Raw genomic sequence first — 21,182 nt, 5'->3', positions numbered from 1 at the left:
CGTCCGGGGGAACCGTTATTCGCCTCGAGGCTATTTTAGCCAGCTCGTCCACAGTCTCGTTGTAGCGTCGGGCGATGTGGTTGAGCTCGAGCCCATAGAACTTGTCTTCCAGGCGCCGAACCTCATCGCAGTAAGCTTCCATCTTCGGGTCGCGGCAGTGGGAGTTCTTCATGACTTGGTCGATGACGAGCTGCGAGTCACCACGAGCGTCGAGGCGTCGGACCCCTAGCTCGATGGCGATTCGCAACCCGTTTACCAGAGCCTCGTACTCAGCCACGTTGTTGGACGCCGGGAAGTGGAGGCGTAGCACATAGCGTAGGTGCTTCCCGAGGGGCGAGATGAAGAGCAGGCCCGCGCCGGCCCCCGTCTTCATCAGTGACCCATCGAAAAACATGGTCCAGAGCTCCGGTTGGATCAGAGCTGTCGGGAGCTGGGTGTCGACCCATTCAGCCACGAAGTCCGCCAAGACCTGGGACTTGATGACCTTCCGAGGGGCGAACGAGATTGTCTCGCCCATGACCTCCACCACCCACTTTGCAATTCTTCCCAAGGCCTCTCGGGGCTGGATGATCTCCCCCAGGGGAAGGATGACACCACAGTCACCGGATGAGACTCGAAGTAATGTCGCAACTTCTGCCGCGTCAGGATCACTGCGTACAACAGCTTCTGAATTTGTGGGTAGCGGATCTTGGTTTCGGACAGTACCTCACTGATGAAGTAGACTGGCCTCGGGACGGGCAATGCATGCCCCTCTTCTCGTCTCTCGACCACAATCGCGGTGCTAACCACCTGAGTAGTCGCGGCGACATAGATCAAGAGGGCTTCACCGGCAGCGGGGGGCACCAAGATGGGCGCGTTCGTGAGGAGCGCCATCAGGTTCCCGAGGGCTTCCTCGGCCTCAGGAGTCCAAGCGAAGCACTCAGCTTTCCTTAAGAGGCGGTACAGAGGCAGGCCTCTTTCGCCGAGGCGCGAGATGAAACGGCTCAGAGCCGCGAGGCATCCCATGACCCTCTGTACGCCTTTCAAGTCCTTGATGGGCCCCATGCTGGTGATGGCTGCGATCTTCTCCGGGTTAGCCTCGATGCCCCGCTCGGAGACGATGAACCCCAAGAGCATGCCTCGGAGGACCCCGAAGACACACTTTTCAGGATCGAGCTTCACGCCTTTCGCCTTGAGACATCGGAATGTCACTTCAAGGTCGGAAAGGAGGTCGGAGGCTTTCCTCGTCTTGACTACGATGTCGTCGACGTAGGCCTCGACCGTTCGGCCGATGTGTTCGCCGAACACATGGTTCATGCACCGCTGGTACGTCGCACCCGCATTCCTCAAACTAAACGGCATGGTAACATAGCAGTACATGCCGAAGGGTGTGATGAAAGAAGTCGCGAGCTGGTCGGACTCTTTCATCCTGATCTAGTGATACCCTGAGTAGGCATCGAGGAAAGATAGGGTTTCGCACCCAGCAGTGGAATCCACGATTTGATCGATGCGAGGCAGAGGGTAGGGAACCTTCGGACATGCTTTGTTTAGGCCAGTGTAGTCTACACACATCCGTCATTTCCCCCCTTTCTTTCTCACAAGCACAGGGTTGGCAAGCCATTCGGGATGGAATACCTCTTTGATGAACCCTGCCGCCATTAGCTTGTGGATCTCCTCGCCTATGGCTCTGCGCTTTTCTTCGTCGAATCGGCGCAGAGGCTGCTTCACGGGTCGGGCTCCAGCTCGGACATCCAGCGAGTGCTCGACGACTTCCGTCGATATGTCGGGCATGTCCGAGGGACTCTACGCGAAAACGTCGGCGTTTGCGCGGAGAAAGTCGACGAGCACTGCTTCCTATTTGGGTCGAGCTCAGAGCCGATCCAGATCTGCTTGGAGGCATCGTTGCAGGGGTCGAGAGGGACGGACTTGACCGTCTCTGCTGGCTCGAAGTTGCCGGCGTGGCGCTTCACGTTGGGCGCCTCCCTAGAGAGGCTCTCCAGGACGGCGATGAGGGCCTCGGACTCGGCGAGGGCCTCGGTGTACTCCACGCACTCCACGTCGCATTCGTACGCATGTCGGTACGTGGGTCCGACGGTGATGACTCTGTTGGGGCCCGACATCTTGAGCTTGAGGTAGGTGTAGTTGGGGACGGCCATGAACTTGGCGTAGCATGGCCTCCCCAACACTGTGTGGTAGGTTCCTCGAAACCCGACCACTTCGAACGTGAGGGTCTCCCTTCGAAAGTTGGAGGGCGTCTCAAAGCAGACGGGTAGATCGAGTTGTCCGATGGGTTGGACGCGCTTCCCGGGGATGATCCCGTGGAAAGGCGCAGCACCCGTCCGGACCGAGGACAGATCGATCCGCAGGAGCCCAAGGGTCTCGGCGTAGATGATGTTGAGGCTGCTGCCTCCGTCCATGAGGACCTTGGTGAGCCTGACGTTGCCGATGATGGGGTCGACAACGAGTGGGTATCTCCCTGGGCTCGGCACGTGGTCTGGATGGTTGGCCTGGTCGAAGGTGATGGGCTTGTCGGACCAGTCTAGGTAGACTGGCGCCGCCACCTTTATCGAGCAGACCTCCCGACGCTCTTGCTTGTGGTGCCGAGCCGAGGCGTTCGCCACTTGCCTGCCGTAGATCATGAAGCAGTCGCGGACCTCGGGGAACTCTCCTGCCTTGTGATCTTCCTTCTTAGAGTCGTCGAGAGCCTTGCCACCCTCCGCGGGTGGCCCGGCCTTGTGGAAGTGTCGTCGAAGCATGGCACACTCCTCAAGGGTGTGCTTGACAGGCCCCTGATGATAGGGACACGGCTCCTTGAGCATCTTGTCGAAGAGGTTGGCACCTCCCGGAGGTTTCCGAGGGTCCTTGTACTCAGCGGCAGCGACAAGGTCCGCGTCGGCGGCGTCGTGTTTCGCTTGCGACTTCTTCTTGCCCTTCTTCTTGGTGCCGCGCTGAGTTGACGCCTCGGGGGCATCTTCCGGTGGGCGGCCCTAGGGCTGCTTGTCCTTCCGGAAGATGGCCTCAACCGCCTCCTGGCCAGAGGCGAACTTGGTGGCGATGTCCATCAGCTCGCTCGCCCTGGTGGGGGTCTTGCGACCCAGCTTGCTCACCAGGTCACGGCAAGTGGTGCCGGCGAGGAACGCGCCGATGACATACGAATCGGTGACGTTGGGCAGCTCGGTGCGCTGCTTCGAGAATCGTCGGATGTAGTCCCAGAGAGACTCTCCCAGCTGCTGGCGGCAGCTTCGGAGATCCCAGGAGTTCCCAGGGCGCACGTATGTGCCTTGGAAATTGTCGGCGAAGGCTTGGACTAGGTCGTCCCAGTTGGAGATCTGCCACGGGGGCAGATGCTCCAGCCAGGCTCGAGCGGTGTCAGAGAGGAACAGGGGGAGGTTGCGGATGATGAGATTATCATCATCCGTTCCACCCAGTTGGCAGGCCAGCCGATAGTCCGCGAGCCACAGTTCCGGTCTCGTCTCCCCCGAGTACTTCGTGATAGTAGTCGGGGTTCGGAACCGGGTCGGGAACGGCGCCCGTCGTATGGCGCGGCTGAAAGCCTGCGGACCGGGTGGTTCGGGCGAAGGACTCCGATCCTCCCCGCTGTCGTAGCGTCCCCCACGCCTGGGGTGGTAGCCTCGGCGCACCCTCTCGTCGAGGTGGGCCCGACAGCTGTGGTGATGGTGCTCGTTGCCGAGGCGACCCGGGGCCGCAGGCGCTGTGTTGCGCATGCGCCCGGAGTGGACCGAGGCTTCCCGCATGAAACGGGAATTCGCGGCGCGATGTTCCAAAGGGTACCCCTGCCTTCGGGAGGCGGAGCTCTCGGCCCGTCAGACCGCGGCGTCCTCCAGGAGATTCTTGAGCTCTCCCTGGATACGCCGCCCCTCGGTGGTTGATGGCTCCGGCATCGCGCGGAGAAGTATCGCCACTGCAGCCAGGTTCTGGCCGACTCCACTGGAATCCGGTGGCGGCCTTACCCTGACGTCGTCGGCGATGCGGTGCTGGATGCCCTGGGGGAGATGACGTGCTTCTCCGACCGGAGGTTTGCCCGCCCATTCCTGCCCGATGTCCCGGTGGATCGGCACAAGCGTTCCTGCTCCCTCGTCGAGCCTGGCCTGTCTCTCGTGAATTTGCTCGAGCTGTGGGTCAGGACCCCCCGCCGGGACGGGGACCACAGCTAGCTCCCGAAGGATGTCAACGCGAGGGACGGGCCTAGGGAGATCACCGTTCTCCGGCATACCAAGATGGTTGCCTTCGCCGGGACCCTCTAGATCGACGTGGAAACATTCGCGACTTGGGCTGCAGTCCTCGTCGTCGAGGCTGCGGCTACCGTCGGAACAGTCGGAAAGGCAGAAGTCGATGCGGTCATGAAGTCCCGCATGGCACTAGGGTTACCAAGTCCGGAGAAATCCCAACAGAGGTCGGGCTCGTCATCTTCCTCGGACCCCGAGGGCCCGTAGGACGAGACGGCCGTCAGCCGGTCCCAGGGTGACCGCACACGATACCCCAGAGGGTTTGGACTCGCCTCTATGGGAGTGTCCACCGAAGCGGAGTTGCTCGGCGGGTCGAGGCCGAATCCAAAAGACGCGAGATGGGAATCGGTAGGTACCTTTTGGTCGACAGGCGGTGACGAAGTCACGTCCGGGACGGACTGCACCGTCGTCTCAGGTACGAGGGTGATGCCCAGCAAGTCGTTCGCGAGTGTGCTGGCGTCGTCCGTTCGCTTGAGGTTGATGTGTTGCGGGGAGATGGCGCACGTCTTCGTCTCAAACGCGAGGTCGATGCCCGGCGCGCTCCCTGTTGGGGCGCCGGTGCCGTCGACTCGCTCAACAGCCAACGAGGTGCCGCCTCCTGCTTGGCCTTGGTTGCCTCGCCTCCTCCTCCGTCGGCAGGGGAGGGGACGGGACGAGCCCGAATGTCATCCTTCCACCACGTGGGGAAGGCGTCGTCGATTTCCTCGCCGGCAAGCGGGTTGTCGACCGCCATTATCGCTGTCGCGCGGCGGGGGAAGGAGTATCATGTCGTAGCTGCCGTCGAGGGACATGAACTCAAGACTCCCGAAACGGAGCACCGTCCCGGGCTCGAGAGGTTGTTGGAGACTGCCCATCTGGAGCTTGACGGGAAGCTGTTCGTCAACACGTAGCAGGCCCCTACCTGGCGCGCCAACTGTCAGTGTTTCGAAACCCGGGGGGTCCCTGGACCAACGAGTGAATTGTCGCCGCGTGCCCCAGCCCAGATGGGTCGACGCGAGGCGGAACGCGAAGGGGGGAAGGAAGCAGCCGGAGAAAGGCAGGCGTGGGAGAGTGGAAACCCGCGGCCTTCGTGTTAGCCCCACGCCCAGGTCGGGTGCGCTTGCAGTAGGGGGTTACAAGCGTCCACGCGGGAGTGAGCGAGCGGCCTTGCGCGAGCGCCGTCCTGTCCTTCCCCGCGCGGCCCACCCTCTGTAAGAGGGCCCTGGTCCTCCCTTTTATAGGCGTAAGGAGAGGATCCAGGTGTACAATGGGGAGTGTAGCAATGTGTTAACGTGTCTAGCGGTGGAGAGATAGCGCCCTAAGTACATGCCATCGTGGCAGCCGGAGGGGTTTTGGCACCCAGTTCGCGTGGTGTCGTGGCCGTCGGAGGAGCGCTGGAGCCTGGCGGAAGGACAGCTGTCGGGGCTGTCGAGTCCTTGTTGACGTCCTCTTGCTTCCGTAAGGGGGCTGAGAGCCGCCGTCGTCACAGGGCATGCGGGGCGCCATCATTACTCGTATGGTGGAGCGAGCCAGATGGGACGCCGGTCTTGTTCCCCGTAGCCTGAGTCAGCTCGGGGTAGGGTAATGATGGCGCTTCCTGTTGACGTGGTCGGTCCGTGCCCTAGGTTGGGCTAGGTGGAGGCTCCTCCGAGGTCGAGGTCGAGTCTGTCTTCTGAGGTCGAGGTCGAGTCCGAGCCCCTGGGTCGGACGAGGCGGAGACCGTCGGCTTAGGCCAGGGTTGAGTCCAAGCCCTGGCGTCGGGCGAAGCGAAGTTCATCGTCCTTCAGGGCTGAGCCTGAGTCCGAGCCCTGGGGTCGGGCGAGGCGGAGTTCGTCGTCTTCCGAGGCTGAGCCCGAGTCCAAGCCCTGGGGTCGGGCGAGGCAGAGTTTGCCGTCTTCTGGGGGTGAGCCCAAGTCCAAGCCCTGGGGTCAGGCGGAGCGGAGTTCGCCGTCTTCCGGGGCTGAGCCCGAGTCCGAGCCCTGGGGTCGGGCGGAGCGGAGTTCGCCGTCTTCCGGGGCTGAGCCCGAGTCCGAGCCCTGGGGTCGGGCGGAGCGGAGTTTCCTATGACACCTGAGACCGGACTTGGCTGCTGTCAGCCTCACTCTGTCGAGTGGCTCAGTAGTCGGAGCGGCGCAGGCGGCGCTGCCCTCTTGTCAGACTGGTCAGTGGAGCGGCGAAGTGACTGCGGTCACTTCGGCTCTGTCGACTGGAGGGCGTGCGTCAGGATAAAGGTGTCAGTCCACCTTTGCATTAAATGCCCCTGCGATTTGGTCGGTCGGTGTGGCGATTTGGCCAAGGTTGCTTCTTGATGAAGACTGGGCCTCGGGCGAGCCGAAGGTGTGTCCGTTGCTGGAGGGGGGCCTCGGGCGAGACGTAGGTCCTCCGGGGTCGGCTGCCCTTGCCCGAGGCTGGGCTCGGGCGAGGCGTGATCGCGTCCCTCGAATGGGCCGATCCTTGACTTAATCACACCCATCAGGCCTTCGCAGCTTTGTGCTGATAGGGGTTACCAGCTGAGATTTAGGAGCCTTGAGGGTACCCCTAATTATGGTCCCCGACAATACTCATCTCATCTGGATCTTGTCTCACCTTTTTTCTATTCTACTCTGATTAATCTTATCTTTTCTACTCTAAGACAAGATGGATTTCACACCTTGGAATCCTACCACTATGATCTTTTTAAGAGATAGGGAACCTAAGACAAAATTTAAAACTATTTTCTTTATTTAAAAAGTGATTGGTTGATTGTGCTGGTGATAAATGCCTGATTTGCTTCTTTGATTGATTGATATATTATATATGGACATCTTAGTATGTACCACCATAAGGTAATGAATTAGCTATGGTAGGTAAAATATTAATCTGCTTAGCTAATAAATCCCCCAAAGTAACATGATTTGTAAATACCTGCCTTGTCTACTATTTTCTTACCATATGTATCTAACTCAGATGGTCAATACCAGGCGGGGTGGTGGAATTGATTTGCCTCCTAATCGACACACTCGGTGGATATATAGACAACCCCAGCCACAGCCTGCAGAGATGAATCCTCCTAATCCTCCACCAGGCGGAGTTGATCCACTGGTTGTAGCTCAGATGGCGGTGATGCAGCAAATGGCGGACACTATGGCTGATATGCGTGCTCAGATCCAGCAAGAACGCCAGGAGATGCGTCAAGAAAGAGAAGAGATACGACAGGAGTTGCGCCAGGAGCGAGAGGAGATACGCCAGGAAAGGAGGGCGCAACAACAGCAGCTGCAACAGCAAATGCAGCAACAACAGCAACAGCAACAAGTACCACTGCCTCCACCACCACCACCAGTTCCACCCCGAGATAAGCACCGAGAATTCATGAGTCATAAGCCACCTACATTTGCAAGCTCTCCTGACCCACTGGACGCGGATGATTGGCTGAAGTCCGTTGAGAAGATGTTGAATATTGCACAATGCACTGACCGGGAGAAGGTTTTATATGCTTCTGGACGTCTGACAGGTCCTGCTGCTGACTGGTGGGATTCATATACTGCTGCCCACGATGCTGCTGATACTATTACTTGGGCAGAGTTCAGTACACAGTTCCGGAATTATCATATACCTGCTGGATTAATGAAGATTAAGAAAAAGGAATTTCTGTCGCTGAAGCAAGGAAGTATGTCGGTCAGCGAGACCGCGACAAGTTTATCCAGTTATCCAGATATGCCCCTGATGAAGTTGCTGAAGATGAGAGGAAGTAGGAGCATTTTATTGAAGGACTTAATGGACCACTGCAGTATGCTCTAGTGGCACACACATTTCCATCATTTCAGAGGCTACTTGATAAGGCCCTGGCTATTGAACACAAGCTTGTTCAGCTGGGAGATTTGAAGAGAAAGGCTATATCTCAGGGACAAGGAAGCAGCAGTGTTCGTCCTCGCTACAGTTCACCCCAAGGTACACCCGTTCGCACTGGCGGAGGCCAGCGCCCAGTTCAGCAATCACCACTGAGGACTCCACCTCCTCGGCAGGCTACCCCCACTGGCACCCCGACGAAGTTCTCAGGACGGAGTCCAGGCACTACTTGTTTCAAGTGTGGGAAGACTGGTCATTATGCAAATGTCTGCCCACAGAGGATTGCTACCACTCCAGTTCAGAACAGGCAGCAAACTCTAGGATCTGGCAAGGGATATTCTATTGCCAAGGTTAATCAAATCAGCGTTGATGCTACTCCGGATGGTGCTGACATCGTACTTGGTATGTTTTATGTTAATGCTATTCCTGCAACCATCTTATTTGATTCTGGTGCTACACATTCATTTATGTCTGCTAGATATGCCAACACAAATGAAATACCACTGCTAAATATGAGAAAACCAATGATAGTAATTACACCTAAAGGGCCTGTTGAGGCGAATCAAATGACACGTAGATTGACATTGACCATTATGGGTAGAGAATTTGGAGCTACTGCTATAATACTAGAGTCAAGCAGTATAGATCTGATCCTTGGTATGTCATGGCTAAGAAAGGCAAAGGCCGTTATAGCATGTGGTAGAGGTACCGTAGAACTCACTACCACTAAAGGAGAAAGATTTCAAGTTAATATTGCAGTAACCTCCTCATCCATGCGTGCAATGTTCTTTATACCTGAGGAGTTTGTTGGTGACAACATCCGGGTGGTTAGAGATTTTCCGGATGTCTTTCCAGAGGAGTTACCAGGAATGCCATCTGATAGAGAAGTTGAGTTTGTTATCGATCTCCTACCTGGAACCGCCCCTATTTCTAAATGGCCATATAGGATGTCCGTAGAGGAGTTGAAGGAACTGAAGAAGCAGTTAACTGAGTTACAAGAGGCTGGGTACATTCGTCCGAGTTCCTCACCTTGGGGAGCGCCGGTTTTGTTTGTACAGAAGAAGGATGGATCACAAAGAATGTGTGTGGATTATAGATCACTTAATGATGTTACTGTGAAGAACAAGTATCTATTACCCCGTATTGAGGATTTGTTTGATCAAATGAGAGGAGCAAGAGTATTTTCGAAGATTGATCTCCGATCGGGATACCATCAGATGAGGATTAGACCATCGGATATTCCCAAGACGGCTTTCTCGACTCGTTATGTATTATATGAGTTCACTGTTATGTCGTTTGGATTAACCAATGCACCAGCTTATTTTATGAACTTGATGAATAAGGTGTTTATGGAGTATTTGGACAGATTCGTCGTGGTGTTCATCGACGACATTCTTATCTATTCCAAGAGTGATAGCGATCACGAGGAGCATATGAGGTTGGTGCTACAGAAGCTACGAGATAACCAGCTATCTGCCAAGTTCAGCAAGTGCGAGTTTTGGATTGGCGAGGTGCCATTTCTTGGTCATATTATTTCTAATGGAGGAATATCAGTGGATCCTGCTAAGGTTAAGGAGATAATGGAGTGGAGAGTACCCACTACAGTTACGGAGATTCGGAGTTTCTTGGGACTTGATGGCTATTATCGGAGATTTATTGAAGGATTTTCTAAGATTGCTAAACCTATGACTTCGCTTTTGGAGAAAGGAAGAGAATTTAAGTGGGACGGGAAGTGCCAAGACAGCTTTGATCAATTGAAGAAAAGATTGATGTCGCCACCAGTATTGGTTATGCCAGACCTACAGAAAGGATTTGATATTTATTGTGATGCATGTGGCTAAGGCTTAGGATGTGTGCTCATGCAAGAAGGACATATGATTGCCTATGTGTCTCGTCAGTTACGAAGACATGAATTGAACTACCCCACTCATGACTTGGAATTGGCAGCCGTTGTGCATGCACTTAAGATTTGGAGACATTACATTATGGGAACCAAGTGTCAAGTATACACGGATCATAAGAGTTTGAAGTATATATTCACTCAGAAGGATCTCAACCTTAGGCAACGCCGTTGGTGAGAGCACCTAGAGGGGGGGTGAATAGGTGATCCTGTAACACTTCAAAATCTTAAGCCACAAAACTTGATTAATTGTTAGCGCAGTAATTTGCCAAGTGGCTAGAGAAGGATCTCAACACAACACAATAACCAAGAGATATCAATCACAGAGATGGCACGGTGGTTATCCCGTGGTTCGGCCAAGACCAACGCTTGCCTACTCCATGTTGTGGCGTCCCAACGGACGAGGGTTGCAATCAACCCCTCTCAAGCGGTCCAAAGACCAACTTGAATACCACGGTGTTGCTTTGCTTTTCTTAATCCCACTTGCGAGGAATCTCCACAGCTTGGAGCCTCTCGCCTTTACAAAAGATGTTCACAAAGAATCACGGAGCAAGGGAGGGATTAGCAACTCACACATGACACAAAGATCACAGCGAATACGCACACACAAAACCCAGACTTGAGCTCAAGGGACTAGCACACTAGAACGGAGCTCAAATCACTAGAATGTCGAACAAGTGCGCAAGAATGAAGTGTGAGTGATCAACAAAGCTCAAAGGATGCTTGGTGTTCTCCTCCATGCGCCTAGGGGTCCCTTTTATAGCCCCAAGGCAGCTAGGAGCCGTTGAGAGCAAATCTGGAAGGCTGATCTTGCCTTCTGTCGACTGGTGCACCGAACAGTCCGGTGCACACCGGACACTGTCCGGTGCCCGATTCCTTTCCTTAAACGGCGCAGCCGACCGTTGGCCGCCAGAGAGCCGTTGGCGCACCGGACATGTCCGGTGCACACCGGACAGTCCAGTGCCATCTTCTAGTCGTTGGCTCAACCACGTGTCTCGCGCAGATTGCGCGGCTGACCGTTGGCCCGGCCGACCGTTGGCTCACCGGACAGTCCGGTGCACACCGGACAGTCCGGTGAATTTTAGCCGTACGTCGCCGGTGAATTCCCGAGAGCGGCCACTTCGCTCGAGCCAGCCTGGCGCACCGGACACTGTCCGGTGCACCACCTGAAAGGGAAATGTGCCCTTGGGCCATTTCTAAGTGTTTTGGTGATTTAGTGTCCAACACAAGTGTCTAAGTCTAAAAAGGTGGACAAAGTACAAATCAAGAATAAAGGTGTGTTTCTCAGACTTAGTACATTGTTTTGTGGACTAATGTATTGTGTCTAAGTGCTGGAAACAGGAAAAATCCAATTGGAAATGAGTTGGCTCGAGCAGCCAAGAACCTGCCCAGTCTGGGAGCACCGGACTGTCCGGTGGTGCACCGGACAGTGTCCGGTGCGCCAGGCTGGCTTGCGTGAAGTAGCTGCTCTCGGGAACTCACCGGCGACGTACGGCTATAATTCACCGGACTGTCCGGTGTGCACCGGACTGTCCGGTGAGCCATCGTTCGGCTGGGCCAACGGTCGGCCGCGGAATCCGCGCGCGACACATGGCCGAGCCAACGGTCGGAAAGGGGGCACCGGACTGTCCGGTGTGCACCGGACATGTCCGGTGCGCAAACGGCTCCAAGTCTGCCAACGGTCGGCTTCGCTATTTAAGGAAGGAAATCGGGCACCGGACAGTGTCCGGTGTGCACCGGACTGTCTGGTGCCCCCGATAACAGAAGGCAAGAATGGCTTTCCAGATTTGTGCTCAACGGCTCCTAGCTGTCTTGGGGCTATAAAAGGGGCCCCTAGGCGCATGGAGGAAGAAACCAAGCATCCCTTGAGCATTGTTGATCACTCACACTTCATTCTTGCGCACTTGTTCGACATTCTAGTGATTTGAGCTCCGTTCTAGTGTGCTAGTCTCTTGAGCTCAAATCTGGGTTTTATGTGTGCGTATTCGTTGTGATCTTTGTGTCGTGTGTGAGTTGCTAATCCCTCCCTTGCTCCATGATTCTTTGTGAACATCTTTTGTAAAGGCGAGAGGCTCCAAGCTGTGGAGATTCCTCGCAAGTGGGATTAAGAAAAGCAAAGCAACACCGTGGTATTCAACTTGGTCTTTGGACCGCTTGAGAGGGGTTGATTGCAACCCTCGTCCGTTGGGACGCCACAACGTGGAGTAGGCAAGCGTTGGTCTTGGCCGAACCACGGGATAACCACCGTGCCATCTCTGTGATTGATATCTCTTGGTTATTGTGTTGTGTTGAGATCCTTCTCTAGCCACTTGGCAAATTACTGCGCTAACAATTAATCAAGTTTTGTGGCTTAAGATTTTGAAGTGTTACAGGATCACCTATTCACCCCCCCCCTCTAGGTGCTCTCAATTGGTATCGGAGCCGCTCTCTTCAAGAAAGGGATTAACCGCCCGAAGAGATGGATCCTAAGGGCAAGGGGATGGTGATCAACGACAAGGAGAAGGAGACCTTCGTCAATGAGCCCAATGATGACAAGCCCACCGACTCAGGCTCGGGCCACAAAAGAAAAGACGGGAGGAAGAAGAAGACAAGGCGCATCAAGGAAATTGTCTACTACGACAGCGACGAATCTTCCTCCTCCCAAAAGGACGACGACGACCACGATAGACGAAAGACGGTTAACTCAAACTTTTCTTTCGATTATTCGCGCATCCCGCATAGTTCAAATGCTCAATTGCTCCCCATTCCACTTGGCAAGCCCCCTCACTTTGATGGAGAGGACTACGGATTTTGGAGCCACAAAATGCGTACTCACCTGTTTTCTCTCCATCCAAGCATTTGGGAGATTGTGGAAAGTGGAATGAAATTTGATAGCTCGGATAGCCCTGTGTTTATTAATGAACAGATCCATAAAAATGCACAAGCTACTACTGTGTTGCTAGCCTCTTTGTGCAGGGACGAGTATCACAAGGTGAGCGGCTTGGACAATGCCAAGCAGATCTGGGACACCCTCAAGATCTCTCATGAGGGAAACGATGTCACCTTGCTCACCAAAATGGAGTTGGTGGAAGGCGAGCTTGGACGGTTCGCGATGATAAGGGGCGAGGAGCCGACACAAACATACAACCGGCTCAAGACCCTTATCAACAAAATAAGGAGCTAGGGGAGCACGCGATGGACGGACCACGACGTCGTCCGCCTAATGCTAAGGTCATTTACCGTTCTTGATCCTCATTTGGTGAACAATATTCGTGAAAATCCCAGGTACACCAAGATGTCGCCCGAAGAAGTTCTTGGGAAATTCGTTAGCGGGCGAATGATGATCAAGGAGGCGAGGTACGTGGACGACGCCTTGAATGGTCCGATCAACGAGCCGCAACCCCTTGCTCTCAAGGCAACACGAAGCAAGGAGGCGCTACCTAGCAAGGTGGCACAGATTGAGGCGGCCGGACTTAATGATGAAGAGATGGCTCTCATCATCAAAAGATTCAAGACGGTGCTTAAAGGTCGCAAGGGACAGCCAAGCAAGACCAAAGCCAAAGGGAAGCGCTCATGCTTCAAATGCGGTAAGCTTGGTCATTTTATTGCTAACTGTCCCGACAATGATAGTGATCAGGATCAAGGGAACAAGAGGGAGAAAAAGAAGAACTATAAGAAGGCAAAGGGCGAGGCTCATCTTGGCAAGGAGTGGGATTCGGACTGCTCCTCGTCCGACTCCGACAATGAGGGACTCGCCGCCACTGCCTTCAACAAGTCATCCCTCTTCCCCAACGAGCGTCACACTTGCCTCATGGCAAGGGAGAAGAAAGTAAGCACTCCTAATACTAGTACTTATGCTTCTTCAAGTGAGGATGAGTCTAGTGATGATGATGAGATAGATTACTCATGCTTATTCAAGGGATTAGATAGAACTAAGGTAGACAAAATTAATGAATTGATTGATGCCTTGAATGATAGGAATATACTGTTAGAAAAGCAAGAGGATTTGTTGTATGAAGAACATGATAAATTTGTAGAAGCTCAGAAATCTCTTGCTCTAGAAATTAAGAGGAATGAAATGCTCTCTAGTGAATTATCTTCTTGTCATGAAACTATTGCTAAGTTAAAAAGTTTTAATGATGATTTAAATGCTAAACTAGAAGTAGCTAGTAAATCTAATTCTTGTGTAGAAATTGTTGAAACTTGTAATAGGTGTAAAGATTTTGACATTGATGCTTGTAGTGATCACTTAGTTTCAATTTCTAAATTAAATGAGGAATTAGCTAGTCTTAATGCCCAACTTAAGACTAGCAAGAATGAATTTGACAAGCTAAAATTTGCAAGGGATGCCTACACGATTGGTAGACACCCCTCAATTAAGGATGGACTTGGCTACAAGAGGGAAGCCAAGAACTTGACAAGCCATAAGGCTCCCATCTCCGCCAAGGAGAAAGGAAAGGCCCCTATGGCTAGTAGTGTGCAAAAGAACCATGCTTTTATGTACCATGATAGGAGACAATCTAGAAATGCTTATAGGAGTTGTAATGCATTTAATGCCTTTGATTCTCATGCCATGTTTGCTTCTAGTTCTTCTTATGTGCATGATAGAAATGTTGGTAGGAGAAATGCTGTTCATAATTTGCCTAGGAGAAATGTTGTTAATGTTCCTAGGAAAGTAAATGAACCTTCTACAATATATCATGCTTTAAATGCTTCTTTTGCTATTTGTAGAAAGGATAGGAAGATAGTTGATAGAAAATTAGGGGCAAGATGCAAGGGAGACAAAACTTGCATTTGGGTCCCTAAGGATATTTGTGCTAACCTTGCAGGACCCAACATGAGTTGGGTACCTAAGACCCAAGCCTAAATTTGCCTTGCAGGTTTATGCATCCGGGGGTTCAAGCTGGATTATTGACAGCGGATGCACAAACCATATGACGGGGGAGAAGAAGATGTTCACCTCCTACGTCAAAAACAAAGATTCCCAAGATTCAATAATATTCGGTGATGGGAATCAAGGAAAGGTAAAAGGGTTAGGTAAAATTGCAATCTCAAATGAGCACTCTATCTCTAATGTGTTTTTAGTAGAGTCTCTTGGATATAATTTGCTATCTGTTAGTCAATTATGCAATATGGGATATAACTGTTTGTTTACAAATGTAGATGTGTCTGTCTTTAGAAGATGTGATGGTTCACTAGCTTTTAAGGGTGTACTAGACGGCAAGCTTTACCTAGTTGATTTTGCAAAAGAAGAGGCCGGTCTAGATGCATGCTTAATGGCTAAGACTTGCATGGGCTGGCTGTGGCATCGCCGCTTAGCACATGTGGGGATGAAGAACCTCCACAAGCTTTTAAAGGGAGAACATGTGATAGGTTTAACCAATGTTCATTTCGAAAAAGATAGACCTTGTGCAGCTTGTCAAGCAGGGAAACAAGTGGGAGGCTCTCATCACACCAAAAATGTGATGACAACATCAAGACCCCTGGAGCTGCTACATATGGACCTCTTCGGACCCGTCGCCTATCTGAGCATAGGAGGAAGTAAGTATGGTCTAGTTATTGTTGATGACTTTTCCCGCTTCACTTGGGTGTTCTTTTTGCAGGATAAGTCTGAAACCCAAGGGACCCTCAAGCGCTTCCTAAGGAGAGCTCAAAATGAGTTTGAGCTCAAGGTGAAGAAGATAAGGAGCGACAACGGGTCCAAATTCAAGAACCTTCAAGTGGAAGAGTTCCTTAAGGAGGAGGGGATCAAGCACGAGTTCTCCGCTCCCTACACACCTCAGCAAAATGGTGTGGTAGAGAGGAAGAACAGGACGCTCATAGATATGGCGAGGACTATGCTTGGAGAATTCAAGACCCCCGAGTGCTTTTGGTCGGAAGTCGTGAACACGGCTTGCCACGCCATCAACAGGGTCTACCTTCACTGCCTCCTCAAGAAGACGTCGTATGAGCTTCTAACCAGTAACAAACCCAATGTATCGTACTTTCGTGTATTTGGGAGTAAATGCTACATTCTAGTGAAGAAAGGTAGGAATTCCAAATTTGCTCCCAAAGCTGTAGAAGGGTTTTTGTTAGGTTATGACTCAAATACAAAGGCGTATAGAGTCTTCAACAAATCATCGGGTTTGGTTGAAGTCTCTAGCGACGTTGTATTTGATGAGACTAATGGCTCTCCAAGAGAGCAAGTTGTTGATCTTGATGATGTAGATGAAGAAGACGTTCCAACGGCCGCGATACGCACCATGGCGATTGGAGATGTACGACCTCAAGAACATTTGGAGCATGATCAACCGTCTTCCTCAACTATGGTGCATCCCCCAACCCAAGGTGACGAACAGGTACCTCAAGTGGAGGCGCATGATCAAGGGGGAGCACAGGATGTTCAAGTTGAAGAGGAAGAAGCACTTCAGGCACCTCTAACCCAAGTTCGAGCGACGATTCAAAGGGATCATCCCGTCGACCAGATATTGGGTGATATTAGCAAGGGAGTAACTACTCGCTCGAGATTAGTTAATTTTTGTGAGCATTACTCTTTTGTCTCTTCTATTGAGCCTTTCAGGGTAGAAGAGGCCTTGCTAGATCCGGACTGGGTGTTGGCCATGCAGGAGGAACTCAACAACTTCAAGCGCAATGAAGTTTGGACACTGGTGCCTCGTCCCAAGCAAAATGTTGTGGGAACCAAGTGGGTGTTCCGCAACAAACAGGATGAGCACGGGGTGGTGACGAGGAACAAGGCTAGACTTGTGGCAAAAGGTTATGCCCAAGTCGCAGGTTTGGACTTTGAGGAGACCTTTGCTCCTGTGGCTAGGCTAGAGTCAATTCGCATCTTGCTAGCATATGCTGCTCACCATTCTTTCAGGTTGTACCAAATGGATGTGAAGAGCGCTTTCCTCAACGGGCCGATCAAGGAGGAGGTGTACGTGGAGCAACCCCCTGGCTTCGAGGATGAACGGTACCCCGACCACGTGTGTAAGCTCTCTAAGGCGCTCTATGGACTTAAGCAAGCCCCAAGAGCATGGTATGAATGCCTTAGAGACTTCTTAATTGCTAATGCTTTCAAGGTTGGGAAAGCCGATCCAACTCTTTTTACTAAGACTTGCGACGGTGATCTTTTTGTGTGCCAAATTTATGTCGATGACATAATATTTGGTTCTACTAACCAAAAGTCTTGTGAAGAGTTTAGCAGGGTTATGATGCAGAAATTCGAGATGTCGATGATGGGCGAGTTGAACTACTTCCTTGGGTTTCAAGTGAAGCAACTCAAGGACGGCACCTTCATCTCCCAAACAAAGTACACGCAAGACTTGCTGAAGCGGTTTGGGATGAAGGACGCCAAGCCCGCAAAGACTCCGATGGGGACCGACGGACACACCGACCTCAACAAAGGAGGTAAGTCCGTTGATCAAAAAGCATACCGGTCAATGATAGGGTCTTTACTTTATTTATGTGCTAGTAGACCGGATATTATGCTTAGCGTATGCATGTGTGCTAGATTTCAATCCGATCCTAAGGAGTGTCACTTAGTGGCGGTGAAGCGAATTCTTAGATATTTGGTTGCTACGCCTTGCTTTGGGCTCTGGTATCCAAAGGGGTCTATCTTTGACTTGGTTGGATACTCAGATTCCGACTATGCTGGATGTAAGGTCGATAGGAAGAGTACATCAGGGACGTGCCAATTCTTAGGAAGGTCCCTGGTGTCGTGGAACTCTAAGAAACAAACCTCCGTTGCCCTATCCACCGCTGAGGCCGAGTATGTTGCCGCAGGGCAGTGTTGCGCGCAACTACTTTGGATGAGGCAAACCCTTCGGGACTTTGGCTACAATCTGAGCAAAGTCCCACTCCTATGTGACAATGAGAGTGCTATCCGCATGGCGGAAAATCCTGTTGAACACAGCCGCACAAAGCACATTGACATCCGGCATCACTTTTTGAGAGACCACCAGCAAAAGGGAGATATCGAAGTGTTTCATGTTAGCACCGAGAACCAGCTAGCCGATATCTTTACCAAGCCTCTAGATGAGAAGACCTTTTGCAGGCTGCGTAGTGAGCTAAATGTCTTAGATTCGCGGAACTTGGATTGAATTGTAGCATACATGTATTTATGCTTTTGATCATGTTCCTTTTTGCATTTTGTTGCTTAGTATGGTGCTCAAGTTGTACAAACACTCCCTGGACCTCACAAGTCCGTTGCAAAGTGATGCACAGTTTTAGGGGGAGATGTGTTACAACTTGACCCTTTGAGACTAACCATATGCTTGAGTTTGCTTGATTTAGTCTCGAAGGAGAATTAAAAGGGAAAAGGTGGACTTGGACCATGCAAGACTTCCACTGCACTCCGATGAAAAGAGTAACTTTTCCAAGTTCATCTTTTAACTCTTATTGCCTATTTGCTCTTATTGAAGATTTTGGTGAGGCAATGGGGTTAAAGGGCCAAGATTGATCCCGTTTTGGTGCTTGATGCCAAAGGGGGAGAAAATAAAGGCCAAAGCAATAAATGGATCAGCTACCACTTGAGAAATTTTGAAAATAGTAGATTAGAGCTTTTGGTTTGACAAAACTCTTTTATTGTCTTTTATGTCAAAAGTTGGCCTCTTGTGGGGAGAAGTGTTGATTATGGGAAAAAGGGGGAGCTTTTTGAAATCCTTGATCAAACTTCTTTGGAAAACCTCTCTTTATGTCTCTACAAGTGGTTTTGACTTAGAGATAGGAATTTGAGTTTTGATTTGCAAAAACAAACCAAGTGGTGGCATAGAGTGATCCATATATGTCAAATTGAATCAAAACAATTTTGAGTCTTATTTGAATTGTTTTTGTACTTGTTCTACTTGCTTTATGTTGTGTTGGCATAAATCACCAAAAAGGGGGAGATTGAAAGGGAAATGTGCCCTTGGGCCATTTCTAAGTGTTTTGGTGATTTAGTGTCCAACACAAGTGTCTAAGTCTAAAAAGGTGGACAAAGTACAAATCAAGAATAAAGGTGTGTTTCTCAGACTTAGTACATTGTTTTGTGGACTAATGTATTGTGTCTAAGTGCTGGAAACAGGAAAAATCCAATTGGAAATGAGTTGGCTCGAGCAGCCAAGAACCTGCCCAGTCTGGGAGCACCGGACTGTCCGGTGGTGCACCGGACAGTGTCCGGTGCGCCAGGCTGGCTTGCGTGAAGTAGCTGCTCTCGGGAACTCACCAGCGACGTACGGCTATAATTCACCGGACTGTCCGGTGTGCACCGGACTGTCCGGTGAGCCATCGTTCGGCCGGGCCAACGGTCGGCCGCGGAATCCGCGTGCGACACGTGGCCGAGCCAACGGTCGGAAAGGGGGCACCGGACTGTCCGATGTGCACCGGACATGTCCGGTGTGCCAACGGCTCCAAGTCTGCCAACGGTCGGCTTCGCTATTTAAGGAAGGAAATCGGGCACCGGACAGTGTCCGGTGTGCACCGGACTGTCCGGTGCCCCCGATAACAGAAGGCAAGAATGGCTTTCCAGATTTGTGCTCAACGGCTCCTAGCTGCCTTGGGGCTATAAAAGGGGCCCCTAGGCGCATGGAGGAAGAAACCAAGCATCCCTTGAGCATTGTTGATCACTCACACTTCATTCTTGCGCACTTGTTCGACATTCTAGTGATTTGAGCTCCGTTCTAGTGTGCTAGTCTCTTGAGCTCAAATCTGGGTTTTGTGTGTGCGTATTCGCTGTGATCTTTGTGTCGTGTGTGAGTTGCTAATCCCTCCCTTGCTCCGTGATTCTTTGTGAACAATTTTGTAAAGGCGAGAGGCTCCAAGCTGTGGAGATTCCTCGCAAGTGGGATTAAGAAAAGCAAAGCAACACCGTGGTATTCAAGTTGGTCTTTGGACCGCTTGAGAGGGGTTGATTGCAACCCTCGTCCGTTGGGACGCCACAACGTGGAGTAGGCAAGCGTTGGTCTTGGCCGAACCACGGGATAACCACCGTGCCATCTCTGTGATTGATATCTCTTGGTTATTGTGTTGTGTTGAGATCCTTCTCTAGCCACTTGGCAAATTACTGCGCTAACAATTAATCAAGTTTTGTGGCTTAAGATTTTGAAGTGTTACAGGATCACCTATTCACCCCCCCCTCTAGGTGCTCTCACCACCGGACACTGTCCGGTGCACCACCGGACAGTCCGGTGCTCCCAGACTCAGCAGATTCTTGGCTGCTCGAGCCAAGACATTTCCAATTGGACTTTTCCTGTTTCAAGCACTTAGACACAATACATTAGTCTTCAAAACAATGTACTAAGGCTTAGAAACATACCTTTACTCTTGATTTGCACTTTGTCCATCCATGGGTATAGATTCACATTTAAGCACTTGTGTTGGCACTCAATCACCAAAATACTTAGAAATGGCCCAAGGGCACATTTCCCTTTCAATCTCCCCCTTTTTGGTGATTTATGCCAACACAACATAAAGCAACTAGAACAAGTGCAATATCACTTCAGATAAAACTCAAATTTATTTTGATTCAATTTTGGTATATATGGATCATCCTTTGCCACCACTTGGTTTGTTTTTGCAAATCAAAACTCAAATTTCTATCTCTAGGTCAAACACACATGTTAAGTCATAAAGAGAGTCATTTCAGGAGTATTTGATTCAGGATTCCAAAAACTCCCCCTTTTTCCCATAATCAACATTTCTCCCCACAAGAAGCCAACTTTTGACAAGAGAGACAATAAAAGAGTTTTGACAAAACAAAAAACTCTATTCTACTATTTTCAAAATTTCTCAAGTGGTAGCTGATCCATTTATCACTTTGGCCTTTATTTTCTCCCCCTTTGGCATCAAGCACCAAAACGGGATCAATCTTGGCCCTTTAACCCCATTGCCTCACCAAAATCTTCAATTAAGAGCAAATAGGCAATAAGAGTTAAAAGATGAACTTGTAAAAGTTACCCTTTTCATCGGAGTGCAGTGGAAGTCTTGCATGGTCCAAGTCCACCTTTTCCCTTTTAATTCTCCTTCGAGACTAAAACAAGCAAACTCAAGTATATGGTTAGTCTCAAAGGGTCAAGTTGTAACACATCTCCCCCTAAAACTGTGCATCACTTTGCAACGGACTTGTGAGGTCCAGGGAGTGTTTGTACAACTTGAGCACCATACTAAACAACAAAATGCAAAAAGGAACATGATCAAAAGCATAAATACATGTATGCTACAATTCAATCCAAGTTCCGCGAATCTAAGACATTTAGCTCACTACGCAGCCTGCAAAAGGTCTTCTCATCTAGAGGCTTGGTAAAGATATTGGCTAG

Source organism: Zea mays, chromosome 1, assembly GCF_902167145.1.
Source record: "Zea mays cultivar B73 chromosome 1, Zm-B73-REFERENCE-NAM-5.0, whole genome shotgun sequence".
Classification (NCBI taxonomy): domain Eukaryota; kingdom Viridiplantae; phylum Streptophyta; class Magnoliopsida; order Poales; family Poaceae; genus Zea; species Zea mays.
This window is presented reverse-complemented; position numbering follows the sequence as displayed.